Source organism: Triticum urartu, chromosome 5A (assembly GCF_056163025.1).
Source record: "Triticum urartu cultivar PI428250 chromosome 5A, HENAU_Tu73, whole genome shotgun sequence".
NCBI lineage: Eukaryota > Viridiplantae > Streptophyta > Magnoliopsida > Poales > Poaceae > Triticum > Triticum urartu.
The window spans coordinates 623,594,336-623,617,973 of record NC_141877.1 but is presented as its reverse complement, the minus strand read 5'-3'; the positions used below and the strand labels follow the sequence as shown (position 1 = coordinate 623,617,973).

The 23,638-nt window shown below is 44.8% G+C and overlaps 1 pseudogene; it reads left to right on the top strand.

The window, feature by feature from the left end:
* The first annotated feature begins 17,937 nt into the window (after nucleotides 1–17,937).
* Nucleotides 17,938–20,019, top strand: LOC147973475 (putative serpin-Z12; annotated as a pseudogene).
* The last annotated feature ends 3,619 nt before the right edge of the window (nucleotides 20,020–23,638 follow it).

The window sequence follows — 23,638 nt, the reverse complement described above, 5'->3', positions numbered from 1 at the left end:
CTAAACATCAATGTGTGTGCAACTAAACTACATTACAAGATATGACAATTCATATGCGACTATGCAGGCCAGATTGTGCAACTCTGTGGCCATGCATGTGCCAACTAGGACTACTATGTGTGCAACTACAACTACTGTGGATGCAGCTCCAAAAAACTGGGTTTGAAAAAAATTGCACCATGCAGTATTAAAGTTGCACAAAGCAGTACTGAAGTTGCACAATATAGCGTCAAAGTTGGCATAAAAAAAATTCGTTGAAACATACTCATGCGGGATCTAGTTTCAAAGATCTCGTCGCAGAGAATTCAACAGTGAAGACGGATCTGAATTCCGACGCGCAGTTTAAAAGATATGGCTTTTTAAAAATTCGAAAAACCAAAATAATTGTACGTGAAGCTGTTTTTTTAAATCAGACTAACCAGTGTGAACACATTAAATACTGATAACGACATGCACTAGCAGACAAAAAAAACAACTCATGCATGCTAGGAAGCCCGGCCGCTCGTTCTCTCCAGTTAGCGCGCGCCCACTTTTAAGATTTTGGGAAGAAATTAAGTGTAAGTGAAAAGTTGAATTTTTATCTTTGCCGTGCTTTAATCGAAGTTTGAAACAGCCGCAGCCTAATTTTTGTGTTTGTGTATGATCCAGATGAGTAGAAGTAGCTCATAGAGGATTCGAATTTTTTTTCTGATAAAAAATACAAATACAAATATATCTCTAACATTAACAAGAAATAGCAGGTTCCAAGTGTCTCACACATGGGACACAAACACTGTGTCTCACGAACCGTTATGCCATATCCTCAAAAAGCGAGGCCCATTTGTCATCTTCACCAAGTGTCGCCAAGGCATCTTCGCCTTTGGACGTACGGTATCTTTGCCTACTTCCCACGAGTACGCCTACAACGACATCATCAGTGTTGTTTCTTGGTCACGTGGCTAATCCTCTCGCTCGCTAAATGAATAAATAATTATTCCACAAAAGGTCAAATCCTTTGATTGTTGGACAAATTATTGTAGCATTGTTCATCGGTCATGTGATTATTATATTTTTAAACTGGTCGGTCATGTGATTAATCATGCCACCTGATGCGGAGGACATGCCATAATGCTGCCTCTCATGAACCGTTACGCCGTATCGGCAAAAAGTGAGACCTATTTGTCATAAACATGCTCAAAATACTCTCATCCACTGACCAATGGTTTACGCAACTGTACACAATAGTTTTTTTGCCAAACAAGTATATCATAAAGTCATGTTTTCCGATCGTACTCCGTATATGAGCCAATCAACAAAAAAAACAGATTTGGGAGGATTCAAATCCCTGCAGTATTGGAATCTTATGGGGTTTCTTTTTTCACAGAATTCATTTCTACTATATTTTGATGTGTGGGGGGGAGGGGGACGCAGGTCCTCTGACATGTCGTTGGCCCATTGACATGTGGACCCAGGCCCACATGCCAGTGGCCCAACACAAGGCACCGTACGTCAGAGGATCCCTCTCCGGGGGGGATTCCTTCCACTCAAACCTCTTGTAAAAATATCTTTGTTTTGTCTGGGCTACCAAATACTCCCTCTGTCCGAAAACACTTGTCATCAAAATGGATAAAAAGAGATGTATCTAGAACTAAAGTATGTCTAGATACATCCCCTTTTATTCATTTTGATGACAAGTATTTTTGGACGGAGGAAGTACATTTCTAACCAAATTTCTTTAGTTTTGTAAAATGTGATGATTCCATCTCTCTAATTTTTGCTATTAATGTTTTGAACAAAAATACTTTGATAATTTTAGTTTCATAAATTATATATAATTTTAGTTTCAAAAATACTAGAGGTTTATAAAATCTTTTTAGTTGATTCCTTTTGCTATTAGAGTGTTATAAAAGCTTTTTAGTTGATTCTTTTTGCTATTGAAGAATATTATAGTTTTGTTTTAGTTGATCATAATAGAATATTTTAATTGATTTTTTAGTTCATTCTTTTTTCTATTAGAGTTTCATAAAAAAATCTAGTTCATTCTTTTTGCTAAATGACCCTGAAATTGCAAAGCACTACAAATGAACTCTGAAAAGATTGAAAGTTGTCATGGTATCATCATTTCACTCACATAGCATGTTCTAAAAAGTTGAGAGGGTTATGGCAAAAACTGGATCCACTTCGTGTACAAAATGGACAATCTCTTTCGAAGTATCAGAGTTTCGGACGAAAACTCGTGTGTTACAAAGGGATTTCATTTTTTTGAACTTATTTGAACTCCAGACTTTTTGTGTGTTCAAAATTCATCATTCAAAGCCACATCATCAATTTTCAACCCTTTCTGACTTCATTTGGTATTTTCATGCATTTACTGATTTTTTAAAGCTAAATGACCCTGAAATTGAAAAGCACTACAAATGAACTATGAAAAGGTTGCAAGTTGGCATGGTATCATTATTTCACCCACATAGCATGTGCTAAAAAGTTAAGAGAGTTACGGCAAAAGCTGGATGCACTTCGTGTACAAAATGGACAATCTCTTTCAAAGTATCAGGGTTTCATACAAAAACTCATCTGTTACAATAGGCATTTCATTTCTTCACATGTAACTACAGTGATATTCTAGATCAAAGACATCATCATAATAGTTGTGGAGAGAAAGTCTTCAATTTTTCTTCACTTGTGTCATTTGCTTATTGCGCCGTAACTGGATAATCTTCATCGTTCAATAGGGTGCTTGGTTCAGCCTTGACTTTGAAGGGAGGAATTTCATGAAACTATTTATAATCTTCAGACATGTCGATCTTGCCCTCCACTCCCACGATGTCTCTTTTTCCTGAAAGAACTATGTGACGCTTTGGCTCATCGTATGATGTATTCGTTTCCTTATCTTTTCTTTTTCTCAGTTTGGTAGACATGTCCTTCACATAGAAAACCTGCGCCACATCATTGGCTAGGACGAATGGTTCGTCTGTGTACCCAAGATTGTTCAGATCCATTGTTGTCATTCCTTACTCTGGGTCTACCTGTACCCTGCCTCCTGACAGATTGACCCATTGCACTGAAAACAAAGGGACCTTTAAATCATGTCCATAGTCAAGTTTCCATATGTCCACTATGTAACCATAATATGTGTCCTCTCCCCTCTTGGTTGCTGCATCAAAGCGGACACCACTGTTTGGGTTGGTCTTTTGATCTTGGGCGATCGTGTAAAATGTATTCCCATTTATCTCGTACCCTTTGTAAGTCAATATAGTTGAAGATGGTCCCCTGACCAACGAGTACAACTCATCAGATACAGTGTTGTCACCCATGAGACGTGTTTGCAACCAACTTCCGAAAGTCCTGATGTGTTCACATGTAATTTGTCACACCACTCCAGGTGTTTGGAGCGCAGAATATTCTTGTGTTCATTGGCATACGGGGTCACCAAGGTAGAATTCTGTAGAACTCTGTCGTGTACTTGAGACCAAGAATGCCCGTCCCTACATATTATTGAGTCTGCTCCTAGCGTGCCTTTTCCTGTTAGTCTCCCCTCATATCGCGATTGAGCGAGACCAAACTCCTTAAGGTCAGGAATGAAGTCAACACAAAACCAAATGACCTCCTCTGTTTGATGGCTCGTGGAGATGCTTCCTTCTGGCCTAGCATGGTTACGAACATATTTCATTAAGACTCCCATGAACCTCTCAAAGGGGACCATATTGTGTAGAAATACAGGGCCTAGAATGGCAATCTCGTCGGCTAGATGAACTAGGATAGGCGTCATGATATTGAAGAAGGATGGTGGGAACACCAGCTCGAAACTGACAAGACATTGCGCCAAATCACTTCTTAACCTTGGTACGATTTCTGGATCGATCACCTTCTGAGATTGCATTGAGGAATGCACATAGCTTCACAATGGTTAATCGAACATTTTCCGGTAGAAGCCCCCTCAATGCAACCAGAAGCAGTTGCGTCATAATCACGTGGCAGTCATGAGACTTTAGGTTCTCAAAAAATTTCTCTGCCATATTTATTATTCCCTTTATATTCGACAAGAAGCCAGACAGGACCTTCATACTGAGCAGGCATTCAAAGAATATTTCCTTCTCTTCTTTGGCAAGAGCGTAGCTGGCAGGACCTTTATAGTGCTTTGGAGGCATGCCATCTTTCTCGTGCACACATTGCTGGTCCTCCGATACCTCTGGTGTATCTTTTGTCTGAACATACATGCCCAAGAAGCCTAGAAGGTTCACGCAAAGATTCTTCACCACGTGCATCATGTCGATTGCAGAGCGGACCTCTAGGTCATTCCAATAGGGTAGGTCCCAAAATATAGATTTCTTCTTCCACATGGGTGCGCGCCCCTTAGCGTCATTCGGAACAGATAGTTGATACGTCTACATCGTATCAATAATTTTTGATTGTTTCATGGCAATATTATACAACTTTCACATATTTTGGCAACTTTTTATATGATTTATTGGACTAACCTATTGATACAGTGCCCAGTCCCAGTTACTATTTTTTGCATGTTTTTTGTCTCGCAGAAAATCCATATCAAATGATGTCCAAATGCAATAAAAAATTACGGAGTATTATTTTGGAATATATGTGATTTTTGGGAGTTGGAATCACCACAAACGGAGGCCCACACAACCCACAAGACACCAGGGCGCGACCCAGGAGCCAGGCGCGTGGTGGTGGGTTGTGCTAACCTCGTACATCGGTTGGAGCTCTACTTCGGGCGCAAGGAAGCTTATATCCGGAAAAAATCGTGTTAAAATCTTAGCGCAATCAGAGTTACAGATCTCCCAAAATATAAGATCGGCCAGATCTGGATAACGCGAAATAGAAGAGAACAGAGAGGGAGATCCAATCTCGGAGGGGCTCCCGCCCCTCCGCCGCCATAGAGGCAATGGACCAGAGGGGGAACTCTCCTCCCATCTAGGGGGAGGCCAAGGAAGAAGAAGAAGGAAGGGGGATCTCTCCCCCTCTCTGCCGGTGGTGCCGGAGTGCCACCGAGGCAAGGATCGTGCCGGCAAACTACATCAACAATCTTGCTACCGTCATCACCAACTTTCTCCTCCTCTATACAGCGGTGTAACACCACTTCTCCCCGCTGTAATCTCTACTTAAACATGGTGCTCAATTCCATATATTATTTCCCAATGATCTATGCTTATCGTATGATGTTTGAGTAGATCTGTTTTTTCCTCAGGGTTAATCGTGATCTTGGTTGGTATGATTGTATATTTTATTTATGGTGCTGTCCTACGGTGCCCTCCGTATCGCGCAAACATGGGGGATCCTCGCTGTAGGGTGTTGCAATATGTTCATGGTTTGCTTATTGTCAGTGTTGCGGGGGTGACAACAACCTAAACGCGGATAAGTGGGTTATGGTGTATGGGAGTAAATAGGACTTGATACTTAATGCTATGGTTGGGTTTCATGACTGTCGTGGATTTGTCACGATAGATGTCCTCATGTGAGGACTTAGTCGTGGAGCCATCGCACTAGGTTAGCTTAAAGGGTTTAAACGGGATAAAGGACACATAAGTTTATACTGGTTCGGCCCCTTGCGATAAAGATAAAGGCCTAATCCAGTTTGAGGTGGTATTGCTTATGTCTCGATTGCCAAGGAGCGAATACGCTTGACCTAGATTTCGATCTGTTGTCTCTTTGTAACACCCCGGATGTGATTTACCCAATATGTACTCCAACTCTTGCCGTTTCCGGCCTTAAGTTATTTTATTTTCTCGGGTTCGGGTTTTTGTCTCCGCGTGTTGTTGTTGTTGTCATGCATCTCATATCATGTCATCATGTGCATTGCATTTGCATACGTGTTCATCTCTTGCATTCGAGCATTTTCCCCGTTGTCCATTTTGCATTCCGGCGCTTCGTTCTCCTCCGGTGGTCATTTCTACCTTTCTTTCGTTTGTGGGGATTAAACATTTCTGGATTGGACCGAGACTTGCCAAGCGGCCTTGGTTTACTACCGGTAGACCGCGTGTCAAGTTTCGTACCATTTGGACTTCGTTTGATGCTCCAACGGTTAACCGAGGGACCGAAAAGGCCTCGTGTGTTGCAGCCCAACACCCCTCCATTTTGGCCCAAAACTCACCAAAACCCTCTCCATCATCTAGAGCGTTCGATCATGATCGCGTGGCCGAAACCGCACCTTGTTTGGACACTCCTAGCTCCCTCTATGCCTATAAAAAGGTCCTCCTCCAAAAATCCGGATCTCCCCCGTCCAAACCCTAAAAAATCCGTCTCCGCCTCCATCGGACACGTCCGGACGGAGCCGGACGCGTCCGCCTGATCCGCCGCCGCCACCTGTCCCGGGCGGGACCACTTCACCGCCGGTCCGCGCCAGGCCCGCGGGGCCCGGAGCAGGCCCTCCCGGCCCACGTCGCCCGCCGCCTCGCGACCGGAGCCGCCGCCGCCCTCCTCCTCGAAGTCCGGCCGCCGCCTCGCGACCGGAGACGCTGCGCGCCACCGACGCCGGCCGGCGCAGGGGCGCCCGACCCGGCCTCGCCGTGCTCCCCCAATGGCCGCCCGCACCTTCCTCGCCGCCCACCGGCTCCCCACTGGCCGGATCCGGCGAGATCCGGCCCGGGGCACCTCGCCGCGTCATCCCTGCTCCGGCCACCTCCGTTTTTCGGTGAACCTCGGGAAGCGCACCGCGATCCAGATCTGACAGCTACAGTAAACCCTAACCGCGAGGTGGAATTTTCTTCTAAGTCCTCAAAATCTCAGATCCATATGCCCTTGTTCATCGCCCTATAACTTTGCATCCGTAGCTCCGTTTTGGGCATATAGCATATCAAAATGTTCGTCTCAGAGAGCACATCATTTCATCTCATTGCATCATTTTCATTTGAGTTCATCTTGATGCCCGAAATGCTGTTAGAAGAGTGCTATTTGAGATAATTGTCAGATCTGCTGCTCCAATTAGATATTTTTCATTTTTGCCATGATTATTGTGTGCATGATATGCCCCTGAGCTCTACATATGTTTTGTTAAGGGTTTTGCCATCTTTCTAGAGGTGCAACCCATGTATTTTTGTGATGTTTGTGGTGACTAGCACAAGCTTGCAAAGTGAGGCATTTGTTAATGCTGATTTCAGGGACTTAGCATTTCCACCAAGTCCTTGAGCTGGTTATCTCATATGGCCATATGTTCTTGTTGTTTCCTAGTGATCCGTGCCCCTTTTGAGGATGATCAGTAAGGATGTTTTGTTAATCTTATAGTGCTCTATCCATCCATGTCTTTGTTTGCAATTATGGAGCAACCTAGCTTGAGTCAATCAAGCTCTACTTTTGTCATTTCGTGAATCTGGGCAGATTGTCTACTTGTTAGCAATTTTGCCGAGGATGTTGTAGTTGATCCGTGCATGCTATGCTATTATTCTTGCCATGTCTAGCTTGAATTTTGTGTATTCTTGATGGGTGTATGCTTAGTTTGTCATGACTTGCTCTGTAGTGAGTGCATCGAGCTCGTAAACATGCCTACTTGATATCTGTTTTTAGCATGCTCCAGTTTTTACTAAGTCTGTGATCTGATTATGTTTTTGCCATGTTCACATGCTTGCAAATGTATTTTCTGATCCTTTTGGCTCAAGGTCACTAAGGGACTTTTGTTAAGCTCTTTGAGTAGCTCCATGTGATGCTTTACTTTGTCATGTTCAGGTCCTGTAGCATATAGTTTTCATGCTCCGAAGAGTGCTATCTGATCTGAAATCCCAGACAAGTGTTAATTTCACTAAGTCTGAAATCTGTTTGTCAAATGCATTTTTTCCATGCTTGTTTGAACCTGTTAATGGATGAATTTGGCGTAGCTCACTGCTAGAATTTTGTTAAACTTCATGAATGCATCCCTGCCATGTATTTTTATGCCATGTTTGGGTGCTGTAGCATGTTCATCTTATTGCATTTAGATGGCTACTTGCTGTAAATCGGAGAACGTGGTCATATTTGAATTGCTTGCCATTTCCAAACCGTAACTCCGATTCTGGCGTTCTTTATATCGTTTTCAAGCGATTTCATCTCATCTTTCCAGTGGCACACTTGGATTTCAAAGTTGAGGCCAGGTTCATGCATCCCTTGTCAAATCTTGCATATGCATCCCGCATTGCATCCCGCATAGCATACCATCCTTGCATCATATTGTTTGAGCTTTGCACGTGGTTGATTGTGTTCCGTTTGCTTGTTTGTCTTGTTTGGGTAGAGCCGGGAGACGAGTTCGCTAACGAGGAGCCCATTGAGTTTTCTTTCGAGGATCCAGTCAACTCTGACAACTTTGCAGGCAAGATGATCATACCCCCGAGATCACTACTATCTTTGCTATGCTAGATGCTCGCTCTTTTGCTATGCCTATGCTACGATGCCTACCACTTGCTTATCATGCCTCCCAAATTGCCATGTAAAACCTCTAACCCGCCATGTCCTAGCAAACCGTTGATTGGCTATGTTACCGCTTTGCTCAGCCCCTCTTATAGCGTTGCTAGTTGCAGGTGAAGATTGGAGGCCGTTCCTTGTTGGAACATTATTTACTTGTTGGGATATCATTATATTGCCATGTTATCTTAATGCATCTATATACTTGGTAAAGGGTGGAAGGCTCGGCCTCTCTCCTAGTGTTTTGTTCCACTCTTGCCGCCCTAGTTTCTGTCATATCGGTGTTATGTTCCCGGATTTTGCGTTCCTTACGCGGTTGGGTTATAATGGGAACCCCTTGATAGTTCGCCTTGATTAAAGCTTTTCCAGCAATGCCCAACCTTGGTTTTACCATTTTGCACCTAGCCTCTTTTTCCCTTGGGTTTCCGGAGCCCGAGGGTCATCTTATTTTAAACCCCCCCGGGCCAGTGCTCCTCTGAGTGTTGGTCCACCTGTCAGCTGCCGGTGGCCACCAGGGACAACTCTGGGCTGGCCTACCCGTACCTAAGACAATATGAGTGTGCCCTGAGAACGAGATATGTGCAGCTCCTATCGGGATTTGTCGGCACATTCGGGCGGTGTTGCTGGATTTGTTTTAACCTGTCGAAGTGTCTTGAAGAACCGAGATACCGAGTCTGATCGGAACATCTCGGGAGGAGGTCTGTTCCTTTGTTGACCGTGAGAGCTTGTCATGGGCTAAGTTGGGACTCCCCTGCAGGGATTTGAACTTTCGAAAGCCGTGCCCGCGGTTATGGGCAGATGGGAATTTGTTAATGTCCGGTTGTAGATAACTTGAACCTTAACTTAATTAAAATGTATCAACAGTGTGAGTTACCGTGATGGTCTCTTCTCGGCGGAGTCCGGGAAGTGAACACGGTGTTGGAGTAATGATTGCGCAGGTTGTCCTCTAGTTTCTCGCTCGCGCTTTGCCTCCTCTTCTCGCTCTCTTTTGCGAACAAGATAGCCACCATATATGCTAGTCGCTTGCTGCAACTCCACATATATTTATCTTGCCTTACCTATTAAGCTTAAATAGTCTTGATCACGAGGGTGTGAGATTGTTGAGTCCCTGTGGCTCACAGATTACTTCCAAACTAGATGCAGGGCCTGATGATTCCGCTCCAGGTGACGCGCTTGAGCTCAAGTGGGAGTTCGACGAGGACTCTCAACGATACTATGTGTCTTTCCCTGATGATCAGTAGTGGTGCCCAGTTGGGGGTGATCGGGACCGTGTCGCTTGTTGGGTTATCTTTTATTTTGGCGTCGTAGTCGGGCCATGAGTGTTTGAATGATGTAATGCTATTTTATGTACTTGATTGACGTGGCGAGTGTAAGCCAACTATGTTATCTCCCTTTTATTATTTATGTTACATGGGATGTTGTGAAGATTGCCTAACTTGCGACATTGCTTTCAATGCGGTTATGTCTCTAAGTCGTGCCTCGACACGTGGGAGCTATAGCCGCATCGAGGGCGTTACACTCTTGCCCTAAACCGCCGTTGGGTCGTCCCTTTATATATACAGGTTGACGCCCTGCGGCTTACAGAGTCCTGGCCGGCTCATAGCAACGTGTCCGGCTCGGTGACCAAATATACATGCCTTACAATACAAGTCATACATAGATGGCGGTTTACACTCATGGGCTTCTAGCCGCCTCTGGGCTTTGGGCCTTTAAACGAGTCTTCATAGTGAACCACCACCATGAACATCTTTATGGGCTTCATCTTGATAAACCGCCATGGCTTAACCCGGCACCTCCTCGGCGGGTTAACCCAATAGTCATCCCCCCAACAATGACCTTAATGATATTTAGTAGTTGCGGATGCTTGCTAGAGTACCAATCATTAGTGCATATGATCCAAATAGAGAAAGTATGTTAGCTCATGCCTCTCCCTCTTATAAAATTGCAAGAATGATTACCGGTACTTGCTATCGATTGCCTAGGGACAAATGACTTTCTTGTTGACAAAAGCTATCCACTATTATTACCTTGCAATTTATTTGTAGTTTTATTCTTGCAAAATAGTTTCATACTTGTTTTCGGTAAAGCAAACGTAAAGTGTTCGTAGAGTTGTATCGGTGGTCGATAGAACTTGAGGGAATATTTGTTCTAACTTTAGCTCCTCGTTGGGTTCGACACTCTTATTTATCGAAGAAGGCTACAAACGATCCCCTATACTTGTGGGTTATCAAGACCTTTTTCTGGCGCCGTTGCCGGGGAGCAATAGCGTGGGGTGAATATTCTCGTATGTGCTTGTTTGCTTTATCACTATGTAGTTTTTATTTTTTGTTCTAAGTTGTTCTCTATCTTTAGTTATGGATATGGAACACGAAACACCAAAAAAATTAGTTGTACTTGATACTCATGGAGACGGGGAACCTCCTAAAAGCCTCGATGCTTGTTATGTGAAAGATGTTATGCACTACTTTGATAATCCTGAGAAAACCCCATTCAACTATATAATGGGAGTAACGTTGGATCAACGTGAATACTTTAGGGATTATCGCTTGACTCATAAAGGGAAATTTTTATGGGATCTAATTCATACGTTGCGTTGGTATGCTCGGGAGCTATGCTTGAGATATGATTATACTTGTTTCTCTTGGATGAACACTCCACACCTTCCCTTTTCATGCAAACTTAATGCTAATGAAACCTTGGCTTCGTATGCTAATGGTATATATGATTACTATGATGTGGAATGAATAGAAGAATTTGTTGCTTTCAAGGGTTCTTATGAAATTGAATGTTTGTTTGAAGATTTTGATGATTCAGTTTATAGACCTGAAAATTTTGCTATACTCAAATTTTTCTATGATAATCATAAATAAAATTCCGATATTGATGCATTTATTGAGAAAGTGTCTGTTGTCCAAGAAGAGACTAATATTTTGCAGGAGTCTATGGGAGAAGGAATTGATGAAACTGTGAGTTCATTGGATGAAAAAGATGATGAGGAGAGCGAAGAACAAGCGGGGGAAGGGCGGATTGATCACTCGTGCCCACCTCCTAATGAGAGTAACTCTTCAACTCATACATTGCTTAATTTCCCTTCGTTCTTACCGAAGGATGAATGATATGATAATTTCTATGATCCCGTTGATTCATTTGAAATACCACTTTTTGATGAACTTGATGCTTGCTATGCTTGTGGCCAGGATGCCAATATGAATTATGCTTATGGAGATGAACTTGCTATAGTTCCTTATATTAATAATGAAATTGTGGCTATTGCACCCACACATGATAGTCCTATTATCTTTTTGGATTCTCCCAACTACACTATATCGGAGAAGTTTGCTCTTATTAAGGATTACATTGATGGGTTACCTTTTACCGTTGCACATGATGATTTTGATGAATATAATATGCATGTGCTTGCTGCTCCTACTTGCAATTTTTATGAGAGAGGAACTATATCTCCACCTCTCTATCTTTCCAACATGATAAAATTGCAAGAAACTGCATATGCTATGTATTGGCCTTTACTTGATGTGCATGAACTATTCTTGTATGACATGCCGATGCATAGGAAGAGAGTTAGACTTCGTCATTGCATGATATATATTGCTTTGTGCTCACTACTAAATGCCAAATCATTGTTAACTAAAATTGGCTTTGATATACCTTGGGATCTGGGTGGATCCATTACTTGAGCACCTTATGCCTAGTTTAATGGCTTTAAAGAAAGCACTGCCAGGGAGACAACCCGGAAGTTTTAGAGAGTCATTTATTTCTATTGAGTGCTTTTATAAAGTTTTTTTAAAAAAATATAGAGGGGAACTGAAAACTTCACAAAAAGAAAAGTGAAAGTGAGATAGACGAGCACCGTGGAAGCGGGAGCATGCCTTGAACTTTGCTCATGCCCATGGGAACTTTGTGAATCTTGAATTGCAGAAAATTTTCAACAAAAATAATTATCCCCTTGTACAATTCCATTGTATTATAAAAATAATGTGCTAAGATTTGCCTTTAGGATCAGTAGACTGCTTGTTGGTATGTGTGGTGCAAAAACAGAAACTTTGGCTGTAGTGCGTGCTTTTACATTTTTTAATGGAACGTCAAAAGCTTATGAAACTTTTTGCACAGTCTTTCTATACAAATTATTTATTTTTCCCTAATTGTTCAGAATTTTTGGAGTACCAAAAATATGGTGAATGTTCAGATTACTACAGACTGTCCTGTTTAAGACATATTCTATTTTTTGATGCACTGTTTTGCTTGTTTTGATGAAACTATCAATATTTATCGGTGGTGTAAGCCATGGAAAAGTTATATTACATTAGATACAATGCAAAAAAATGAATTGGTTTGCAATAGTACTTAGAGTAGTGATTTGCTTCATTATACTAACGGATCTTACCGAGCTTTCTATTGGGTTTTGTGTGGATGAAGTGATCAAAGATCGAGCAGGTCTCGATATGAGGAGAAGGAGGACAGGCAAGAGCTCAAGCTTGGGGATACCCAAGGCACCCGAAGTAAATATTCAAGGATACTCAAGCGTCTAAGCTTGGGGATGCCCCGGAAGGCATCCCATCTTTCTTCAACAAGAATCGATATGTTTTCGTTCTCGTTTCGTTCATGTGATATGTGTGAATCTTCAAGCGTCTTTTGTGTTTATTTTTCATTTTTATTTTAAGCATCATGCTGGTATGAGATAGTCCATGGTTGATTTATAGAATGCTCATTGCACTTCACTTATATATTTTGAGTGTGGCTTTATAGAATGCTTCATGTGATTCACTTATATCATTTGAAGTTTGGATTGTTTGTTTCTTTTTACATAGAAAACCGTTGTTTGAAGAATGCTCTTTTGCTTCACTTATATTTATTGGAGCATGGTCTTTTGTAGAAAGAATTACTCTTTTGCTTCACTTATATCTATTTAGAGAGTTAAAAGGAATTGATCAATTGCATGGTTAGTCATAAAATCCTACATAAAACTTATGGATCAGTGAATATGATATGCTTGATTCCTTGCAATAGTTTTGCGATATAGAGATGGAATATGTGGGAGGTACTAGTAGACGGTTGTGTTTAGTAAGAATATTGGTGTTAAGGTTTGTGATTCCCGAAGCATGCACGTATAGTCTCTCGTTATGCTATGAAGTTGGAGCATGACTTATTATTGATTGTCTTCCTTATGAGTGGCGGTCGGGGACGAGCGATGGTCTTTTCCTACCAATCTATCCCCCTAGGGGCATGCGTAGTAGTATTTTGCTCCGAGGGCTAATAAACTTTTGCAATAAGTATATGAGTTCTTTATGACTAATGTGAGTCCATGGATTATACGCACTCTCACCCTTCCATCATTGCTAGCCTCTTCATTACCGTGCATTGCCCTTTCTCACCTCGAGAGTTGGTGCAAACTTCGCCAATGCATTCAAACCCCGTGATACGATAAGCTCTATCACACATAAGCCTCATTATATCTTCCTCAAAACAACCACTATACCTACCTATCATGGCATTTCCATAGCCATTCCGAGATATATTGCCATGGAACTTCCATCATCATCATATACACGACTTGATCATTTATTTTCATATTGCTTTGCATGATCGTAAGATAGCTTGTCCATGGCCATTCCGAGATATATTGTCATGCAACTTCCACCGCTTCCGTTTGATGACTTGAGCTTTCATTGTCATATTGCTTTGCAAGATCATATAACTTATATGTCTCCAATGTATCTATAATTTTTGATTGTTCCATGCTGTTATATTATCAATCTTGGATGTTTTATAATCATTTTATAGTCATTTTATATCATTTTTTGGTACCAACCTATTGACAAAGTGCCAAGTGCCAGTTCTTCTTTTTTCCATGTTTTTTACATTGCAGAAAATCAATATCAAACGGAGTCCAAATACCACGAAACTTTATAAAGAATTTTTATGGCCAAAAGGAACACAACGGGCCCTGGCTGCGCCTGGGGGAGCCCCGAGGGGAGCACAACGCACCAGGGCATGCCAGGAGGCCCAGGCGCGCCCTAGTGGATTGTGCCCACCTCGGGAGCCCCCCATACCGCCTCTTTGCTCTATAAATACTCCAATATTCCCAAAACCCTAGGGGAATCGATGAAATATTGATCCAGCCGCCGCAGAGTTCAGAACCACCAGATACAATCTAGACACCATCTCGGATGGGGTTCACCACCTCCATTGGTGCCTCTCTGATGATGCGTGAGTAGTTCTTTGTAGACCTTCGGGTCCGTAGTTAGTAGCTAGATGGCTTCATCTCTCTCTCTTTCTTGATTATCAATACAATGGTCTCTTGGAGATCCATATAATGCAACTCTTTTGCGGTGTGTTTGTTGGGATCGATGAACTTTGAGTTCATGATTAGATCTATTTTTTATATCCATGAAAGTATTTGAGTTTCTTTGATCTCTTTTATGCATCATTGCTTATAGCCTCGTATTTCTTATCCGATGGCCAACTTGATCTATTTATCTTGCAATGGGAAGAGATGCTTTGTAGTGGGTTTGATCTTACGGTGCTTGATCCCAGTGACAGAAGGGGAATCGACACGTATGTATCATTGCTACTAAGGATAAAACGATGGGGTCTATCTCTACATAGATAGATCTTGTCTACACCATGTCATCGTTCTTATTGCATTACTCCGTTTCTCCATGAACTTAATACACTAGATGCATGCCGGATAGCGGTCGATGTGTCGAGTAATAGTAGTAGATGCAGGCAGGAGTCGGTCTACTAATCTTGAATGTGATGCCTATGTAATGATCATTGCCTGGATATCGTCATGAGTATTTGAAGTTCTAGAAATTTCCCAACAGTAATTTGTTCACCCATCGTTTGCTATTTTTCTCGAGAGAAGCCACTAGTGAAACCTACGGCCCCGGGTCTCTTTCTCATATTATTTGCCTTTGCGATCTACTTTTATTTGCTTTTATTTTCAGATCTATTAATCCAAAAACCCAAAAATACTTTGCTACACTTTATTTTATTTGTGATCTATTTATTCAATCTATTACAACTTTTTCCCGTCACGCAACAATTTCTAGCACCGTTACCTGAAAGGGATTGACAATCCCTTTAACACGGCGGATTGCAATGATTTGTTATCTGTGTGCAGGGGCTGCTTACATTGCGTTGCTTGGTTCTCCTACTGGTTCAATAACCCTAGTTTCATATCTGAGGGAAATACCTAGCACCGCTGTGCTGCATCATCCCTTTCTCTTTGGGGAAATACCGACATAGCTTCAAGCGACATCAAAAGGAATCTCTGGTGCCGTTGCCGGGGAGAATCTTCAACATATACCAGGTTCCTAATCACAAATCTCATCTCCTTGCAATTTACATTATTTTCCATTTGACTCTCGTTTTCCTCTCCCCCGCTTCACAAAAAATTGCCGTTTTATCCACCTCTCTTTTTCATTCGTCGTTTTCTTGTTGGGTCTGTTTTTGAGTGCAATCTTGTGTTGTCATGATGACTCAAGAGAACACCAAATTATGTGATTTCTCAAATACCAACAACAATGATTTTATTGGCACTCCACTTGCTCCTCCCACCACTAGTGCGGAGACTTTTGATATTAATACTTCTTTGCTGAATCTTGTCAATGTGCACAATGGCGGTGCCATGATGGGAGGCGGCCATCACCGTCACCCGAGTGTACCATAAGGCCACCATCGAGGTGGACGAGGTAGGCACTATGGCTGCTACTGCCACGGCCGTCGTAATGGGGCTTACTAGTGCGGGACCACGGCATCTAGTAGATTTTTTGGCGGATCAGCCTCAGCGCGGCCCAAAAGGTGCCCCTCTTTTTGTCGATGTGCACAATGGCGGCGCCACAGTGGGAGGCGGTCATCACCACCACCCTGGTGTACCATAAGGACACCATCGAAGTGGACGAGGTAGGCACCATGGTCGTCGCTGCCACGAACGCCGTAATGGGGCTTACTAGTGCGGGACCACGACATGTAGTAGATGTTTTAGCGGACCGGCCCTTCTTATTTGTGGTTGTTGAGGAGAGGACATATGTAGTGTTGTTCCTTGGTCACGTGGTTAATTCTCTCGCTAGCTGAATGAATAAATAATTATTCTATGAAAGGTGGAATCCTTTGGTTGTCGAATGAATTATTGAAACTGGTTAAAAAATTGATGTTACAATCACCGCGGCGCAATCAGTTCGCCTGACCACACTGGGCCCAGTATATCTCCTCCTGCTCTAGGAGATTCTCTATCAACATCGAGAGATCCTGCTGTTTTGCCTCCACCTCTGAACTATATGGCTCTCTCATGAGCATATCTAGATCCCGCTGAGCTCAACATAACCTATGGCGCGTTCCCTTGAAAACCTTGTGATCCCACGTATCAAGTTCTTTATGGACAACAGCAGGTTTATCGCTGGCCGTAGGACAAAGCCCACGAGTAACAGCCTTTAGCCATGCAGTTTTTACCACTTCCTCAACCGCTTCTTCTGCTAGCCATCTTGATTCGAACTTGCGACCAGCACTAGGGCTCGGTGAAGCTACACCGGCCAAATACTCAGTATCCAAGCAGATAGGTCTGTGATCCGACTTGCCCATTTTTAAGTTACTCAATCTGCATAATGGGTGCATCTCCATACAGTCTGCATTCGACACCGCTCGGTCGAGCAATTCCCTTAGTTCTCCTCTGCAAAAGGTGAACTTATCACCATGGTAGCCAATATCCTCGAGGGAACCGTCCATAAGCGCATCCTGAAAATCTTGCATCCGACTGTGTTGCCGAGGGGCTCCTCCGTCCTTTTCCAACGAGAATAGAATCTCATTAAAATCACCAATCACCACCTACGGGAGAGTGGACTGAGCATGGAGATCGCGCAAGAGATGATACGTCCTCTCCTAATTGTCCCAGTTTGGTTCACCATACACTCCCGTTAACCTCCACATTTTGCCATCACTTTCCTCCACCGACACATCAATGCAGCTAAACCACCCTTCTTCCAGACTAATAGCAAACCATCCTTCCTTCCATTCCCATCTTCCTCATCAGAGCCTCTGCCTTATCCTCGTTGAAGTGCGTCTCAGACAAAAAAAAAGCATCTGCATTATTTTGCCTCTGGATGTCCAGAAGCGAGCGAACTGTCGGGGCACCAAGGAGGCCCCGGCAATTCCAACTTACGAGCTTCATTGTTTCCTGGAACTAGTTGACTTTGCAGACGAACAAAACCTGTCGTAATCAGAATGATACGGAGGGACAGAAAAACGATCACAACACCTTGCTAGGCAATGGAGTTGCGCTGGGACAGAATACAAATTGTCTCAGAAAAAAAAAGATAAACGGTTATGTGTCGTAGCGTAATCTGATTACGCTAGAATTAGACACGAGTCCGTCCCGTCCTAGGAGAGAACATCTTGTACAACAAGAAACAATCCTCAACGACGGCATATACATACTCCCTCCGTAGGGAGTACATAGCATAGCCTCCTCGATCGGCTTCTGTACCCAAGTACTGCCACCCTCCTCCCGATCTAAACCATCTTGATAAGCCAGCACGTTCCATCCTCCTCACGACGACGATGGGCAGCGAGTCGATCATGGAGTCGTCGGACCAGACGGCGGCGATAGTTGACGAGAAGTTCCACGCGCCGACCAAGACGGAGTTCACGGTGACCAAATGCTTCACCTCCAAGGGTGCCGGATTCACCGTCACGGACTCCGCCGGCGCCGCGGCCGTGATGGAGGTGGAGACCACCGAAGTGGGCGTCCGCAACCTAAGCTGCCTGCTCTGCCGCGACGCTGCCTCACCCAGCCCGCTGATCACCCTCCAGGAGGCCATGATCAGCAGCATGGGTCAGCGGCAGTGGAAGGCGTTCAGGGGGCACGGCACCAACGGGAGCGATTTGCTGTTCGTCGCCGTGGACATGACGCGGTTTTTTCCAGATGGGGATCACGCTTCACGTGTTCCGTGCCGGCAACAGCCCCCGCGATGAGAAACCCGATTTCGTCGTCCGTGGCAGCTACTACCGCGGCGCCATGACCGTGTCCCGCCGCAACGAAAAAGATAACTACATTGACATTGCCGACATTGCGGAGATCGGCAGGGAGAGTTCTCTGTGGTGCGCGATGCTTGGACATAACACGTATACTGTAAGTATCAGCCAGGAAGTCGACCAGGCGTTCGTCCTGGCGCTCACCGTGATCCTCGACCAGACGTATAGCCCTAAGCTCAACTCATGTTGCTGTGCTTGTGACCATTCATCTCCATATGGGAGAGATTGCCGCCGTAGACATAATCGTTCAATAGATATGTGAGCATAGGCTTAGGTTTGTGGTGACTTGCGTTGTCATTCTAGTCAATTTGGAGTCGGAGTTGGGAGCATGTGATGACGTAGTCGCAACGCCTTAGGTTTCTTGTGTTTGAGTCTAAAAACTGGAGCTGTACTAGGTCGCGTCGTGTTGGGCATTAGTTGAGTCGTTTTGGAGTTGACATGTATCTTCTTTATCTATTACTCGCTCGGTCCGAAAATACTTGTTGGAGAAATAGATGTGTCAAGATAAAATGAAATAAATTGTTTTTTAAACATAGTACAGATGCAAGTGCTCATACATACACGCCTACACTCATCCCTATCAACATATACACGCACACCCTACCCATGAGAGCACCTTCAAGAGACTGAGGCGGGATATCATTTTGAGATTTACGAAGTCATCAATGGGACATCTCCTCCCACTCAAAGCACATCGCGGAGTTCCTGAAATAAATCCCGAAATAATCCGAGCACCTAGACTTGAACCTTGGTAGTGGCGACTGAGCTCGTCGGCAGGCTCAACGGCAGAGTGCAGACATCCTTCGCCAGCGGGTGTGGGTGGACCGGAGGCTGGCGCTCAAAGCCAGAGTTCACGGCCACCGCCGCGTCACCGTACAATGCCGCGGCGGAATCAGTGGACTTCATGTCGGGGGCCGAGCAGGCGAGGCAGAGCGTGAACGCCTTCATGGCAGACGCGACCAACAAGCACATCCGCGAAGTCCTCCCTCCTGGCTCCGTCGACTCGTACACGTATGGAGTTTGTCCTTGCGAACGCGCTCTACGTCAAAGGGCCATGGTCACGGCCGTTCGACGTCTCCACCGTGCGCGTGCCATCCATGACCACAAGCCGGTCAGGCTGCCGTACAATAACGACGTGTAGCAGCAAGCTGAATTCTACTACATGCTTATCCTACTACCGGACAGGGACACTGTTAGTCTCGCCGATCTGTACGACAAGGCCGTGTCGACACGGGAGTTCATCAAGACGCACAGGCCGACAGGGAAGGTTCCAGTCGGGCGGTTCATGGTCCCCAAGTTCAAGTTCACGTCCGAGTTCGAAGCGTCATCCGACATGCGGAAGCTTGGTGTCACTAGGGCTTTCGAAGGCGGCAACTTCTCGAGCATGATGACTGGCGGGGAAGGGCTTTTCATCAATGGGTCTACCATAAGGCCACTATCGAGGTGGACGAGCTAGGCACTGTGGCCGCCGCTGCCACGGCCATCGCCGGGTTTGGTAGTGCAGGACCGAGGCATGGGGAAGATTTTGTGGCGGATCGGCCTTTCTTATTTGCCGTGGTAGAGGAGGGGACAGACGCAGTGTTGTTTCTTGGTCACGTGGCTAATTAATCCTCTCGCTCGCTAAATGAATAAATAATTATTTTAGAAAATGTAGAATACTTTGATTGTCAAATGAATTATCTATGAACTATTGTAACATTGTTCGTCGGTTATGTGATTAATCGTGCCACCTGATGCGGAAGTCATGCGACAAAGCTGTGTCTCACGAACCGTTACGCCATATCTGCAAAAAGTGAGACCCATTTCTCATGAACGTGCTCAATATACTCTCTCCACCAACCAATGGTTTACCCAAAAAAAATTACTGTAAAATAGTGTTATTGCCAGTAAAATTCGTAAAGTCATGTTTTCCGATCTTACTTCGTTAATAAACCAATCAGGCAAAAAAACAGTTTTGGGAGATCTTGCGGGTTTTTTTTTCATAGAATTCATTTGTACTCTATTTTGATGGGAAAAAAATCCATCCACTCAAACCTCTTGCAAAAATTTCTTTGTTTGTCTGGGCTATCAAATTCATTTCTATCTAAATTTCTGTAGTTTCGTAATCCTACAGAATATAAAGGGACATGTTACTCTACTCCGGCATTTTTCCTTTTCATGTATTTTGAAAAAACGACAAATCAAAGAGGGCATCATTTCCTAGCAGGAAAACTGCCCCGCTCCGCCGCGACCGCCGCCTTCGGCCCCGCCCCGCCGCGGTCGCCGCCCCCGGCCATGGCTCCGCCCCGCCGCGGCCGCCGCCCTTGGCCCCGGCCCCGCCTCGCTGCCGCCGCCGGACCTAGGTCCCATGTGGCTGGCGATGTTGCCATGCGCGCCGCACTGGCGTGCTATGGCCCTGTTGCGGCCTCGTCCGCCCTCACACCGCGGGTACCACGTGTCCCCGTCATTCCCGTTGGAGATCAGATCGGGAAGGAAACCATGTGCTGCTCCAAGTACAAACGACGGCAGGAATCCGGCAAGGGTTGCGATGGGAAGACGTGCGCTGGTGTAAGGAACCCTTGGGCGATCAAAGAGCCTAAGCCCAAGGCATGCGATCCTCCTGACCGGCCTCGTGCACCAGTTCAGCGATTTGTGAACACGAACAGAGCGGTGGCACTGGCCCCCCTTGTGCTACCCGTGGGGATCGTGTCCGGGGCCTCTGCGAACCTGAGGGCTAGTGGGGGCGATTATGGGGCTCCCTTTGAGGACGCTGCCCGCCCGAAGCTGACCGACGGGGAACATGTGGATCCTGCGACGGAGAACCCGGATGCAGTTGCTGTCGATATAACTGAGCAGTGGACGGACAAGGCAATACAGACTGCACATGATAAGGTGCCGGCGTTGCTGAGCCAGGAAGAGTTTGAGCCTGAATGTAGCCTTGAGCAACAGAGCAGAGTCTTCGTTCAGAAGAAGGATGGAAACAACGCCAAACCAGAAAGATTTCAAAATTGTGCCACACCCTTTTGGGGAGCAGATACAGAGATGATAGCTGATTTGCAGCCGGACTATGGTGTTGTAAGGCTAGTGGATGAGGAGGTCAACAGGGTGTGTGAGGTGGATATGGAGGCAACCGGCCTAGGGGCCGCCGGTAAACTGACGGGGCCGTATGTGGCGCCCCGTCAGGAGCAATGAATTGCCTAAGCTGGAACTGTCGGGGGGCGGCCAACAAACCGACAGTTCGTGAGTTAGTTGGCAGGGTTAAATCATCTCAAGCTAAGATAGTCTTTTTATGTGAAACTAGGCAGAGTTCTGAAAAAGTGAAGCGCTTGCATGGTAGGTTAGGTCTAAAAGGTTTCTCTGGTGTTAGCTCTAATGGCCTTAGTGGAGGTCTAGCTCTTTTTTGGTGTGATAGTCTGCATGTAGAAGTTCAGTCATCTAATGAAAGATATATTGATGCATATGTGAGGCTTTCTGATCATGATCCTTTGTGGCGGTTGACGTGTGTCTATGGCGAACCACGAACAGAAAACCGTCACAACATGTGGACAATTATGCAAAATCTGAAACAGCAGTCTGACCTTCCGTGGTGTGTCATTGGGGATTTTAATGAGGCACTGTGGTCTTTTGAACACTTTTTCACGACACCATGTAATGAAGCTCAGATGTTGGCTTTCCGGGATACCCTCGAGGTATGTGGTTTAATTGATCTTGGTTTTTCTGGCTTACCATTTACATATGAAAATAAGCAGAAGGGACGCAAGAATGTACGGGTACGGCTGGATAGAGCAGTTGCCGACAACCGGTGGCGGGATATTTTCTCTGAAGCTCGTGTGGTACACAAGGTTTCTCCATGCTCTGATCATAGTCCACTTATGTTGAAGTGCATAAAGGAGGAACGAAACAACATCCGTACTAACTTTCGGCGATATGAAACCTATTGGGAAAGAGATGAGAGCTTACCTGAACGGGTTGCTGCGGCATGGGAAAAGGCTGGACAGAAATTCAGTCTAGGGGACATCCGGTCTGGCCTTGCAAAAATTATGATGGAGCTCCACGCGTGGGGTAAGGAAAAATTTGGGAATATTATTAAGGAACTTGAGCAGTCCAGAACACGTTTGGAGGAACTTATGAGGATGAATGCTGATAGAAATGAGATAAGGAAGGTTAGCGATCATATGCAGGAGCTGCTGTACCGCGAGGAGATGTTATGGATGCAACGGAGTCGGGTTGATTGGCTGCGCGAGGGAGACCGAAATACCAATTTTTTTCAGAGCCGCGCGGTGTGGCAAGCGCGCAAGAACAAAGTGAAACGATTAATTGATGATGAGGGCTGTAGCCATGGCGATCATAAGGTACTGAGCAGCATGGTCACGTCCTATTTTCAAACTTCGTTTACTTGTGATACCACTCTTGAGCAGCAGTCACTACTGGACCTATACGAGGAGAAGGTTACACCCGGTATGAATGAACAATTATGTGCAGAGTTTAGTGAGAAGGAGATATCTGATAGTCTCTTTCAAATGGGGCCTCTAAAAGCACCGGGGAAGGATGGATTTCCAGCAAGGTTCTTCCAAAGAAATTGGCTAGTTATGAAGGCGGAAATTGTGAAGGCGGTACATGATTTTTTTCGGACTGGTTGCATGCCTGAGGGGGTGAATGAGACGGTAATTGTGCTTATCCCTAAGGTGGATGACCCGGTCCGCCTCACTGATTTCAGACCTATAAGTCTCTGTAACGTCATTTACAAAATTGTGGCCAAATGTTTGGTGAATAGCCTCCGTCCCATACTGGATGATATTATCTCTCCGTACCAGAGTGTGTTTGTCCCAGGGCGTTTGATCACTGATAATGCCCTGCTAGCTTTTGAGTGTCTACATTTTCTTCAGCATGAGAAAAATCCCAAGAACAATTTTTGTGCATACAAGCTTGATCTATCAAAGGCATATGACAGGGTGGATTGGGGGTTCTTGAAGCAGGCGATGGAAAAGTTGGGCTTCTCTCATCAATGGGTTCAGTGGATAATGACATGTGTAACCTCGGTGAGATATTCAGTTAAATTCAATGGAGCCATTTTGGATTCGTTTGCACCGACGCGTGGGCTTCGGCAAGGTGATCCCGTATCCGCTTTCTTGTTCCTCTTTGTTGCTGATGGATTATCTGCACTGTTGCGACAGGGAGTGGAGTCACAGGAGTTCCAACCTCTCAAAATATGCAACCGAGCACTGGGAATTTCACACCTTTTATTCGC